Genomic DNA, 1,375 nt, shown 5'->3' with positions numbered 1-1,375 from the left:
GAAGCAGATACAGCAAGATCGAGACAAAGAGCAGCAACAGCTTCTTCAAGAAAAGGCACAACTTAGTCAGCAACTTGATGATGCTACCACTCTCCTTGAGCAAGCAGAAAAGGATAAATCAAATCTTAAATTAGGTACTATTGTGTTGTACTGTTGTTTATGTGTACATTGTTTACATTATAATACTAGTGGATTAGACAATGTTGAGTATGGAAATAGTATCCTGTACTCAATATAGGTCAAAATTGTCCATGCATTAGAAATAATGAGATTGATGTAGAGTGAGCTCTGCTTACCATATATGGTATTATTAGCAGTAATCATAGTACATGTATTTATGGGCTACTGTACATGTAGTGCAAATTAGTTTAAGCAATAAATATCATTTTATTTTGTATTTTTGTATTTTTATTTCTAATAGAATATAATGAGAAGCGTAAAGCTAAAGTTGCTGAAATATTTGAAGAGAAGACACAAGTAGAGGAGAAGAAACAGATTATTACTGGTTGGTGTATCATCAGTACATAATATTAGATGAGAGAATATTCTATTAATGTAGAAGATTATGAGAAACTGAAACTCAAAGTAACTGATATGGAGGAGCAATATCTCAAGGAGAAGCAGATTATTATTTGTTAGTTAACTATACACACAGCATGTATTAGATGAGAGAATATGTTTATTGTGTAGTCGACAATCAAAATCTCATTTCTGAGAAAGATAAAGTTATAGCCAAACTGACATCAAATGAGAAACAGATCATTACTGGTTAGTGTATCATCATCAATCAAAATAATTATTAATATTATATTAATTTATAGACCTAAGAGCTAAATTGTCTGATAATGAATCGTATACAACCAAACTAATGAAGGAGAAGTCACAACTACAGGAGAAGGTCACATTCTTAGAGGAACAGTCCATGAAAAAGACTAGTTCCATTGGACTACAATTTAATTACCTGATCCCTTCAATGGGTAAATTAATTATGTACATGTACATGTACACATGTGAATGATTGTGTGAGTACTATACTGGTATTAGATATGATGTGTGTGTATTGTTTCAGATTCACTAGACTCTAGTGTCATTATAGCTGGACAGAAGCTCTTTATCCTACAAGGAGACAGGTCTCACTCACTCCAGTGGGAGAAATATGGATTCAGATTAGAGTGTCCTCAAGGAGCAGTGTCCAAGGATACTGAAGTAGCTGTTACTGCACTAGCTGGTGGTAATTTCAAGGTACCCAAAGGTACTGTGCTAGTGAGTGCAGTATATGCAATATCAGTATCTAAGGGACTATTAAAACCACTGGTAATAGAGCTACAACATTATGTGGATCTAAGGAACACTAGTCAGACTGGTTGCCTCAAGT

General features: G+C 34.0%; 1 long non-coding RNA gene across 1 annotated transcript; it reads left to right on the top strand.

Moving 5' to 3' along the window:
- Positions 1-91: 91 nt before the first annotated feature.
- On the top strand, positions 92-713 carry LOC109581675 (uncharacterized). The gene is made up of 4 exons (XR_002184726.1): positions 92-134; positions 422-505; positions 560-634; positions 691-713. It is a non-coding gene; the product is annotated as an uncharacterized LOC109581675 (long non-coding RNA).
- The last annotated feature ends 662 nt before the right edge of the window (positions 714-1,375 follow it).

This window comes from Amphimedon queenslandica, unplaced genomic scaffold, assembly GCF_000090795.2.
Source record: "Amphimedon queenslandica unplaced genomic scaffold, v1.1 AMPQUscaffold_13426, whole genome shotgun sequence".
NCBI classification, from domain to species: domain Eukaryota; kingdom Metazoa; phylum Porifera; class Demospongiae; order Haplosclerida; family Niphatidae; genus Amphimedon; species Amphimedon queenslandica.
This window is presented reverse-complemented; position numbering and strand designations above follow the sequence as displayed.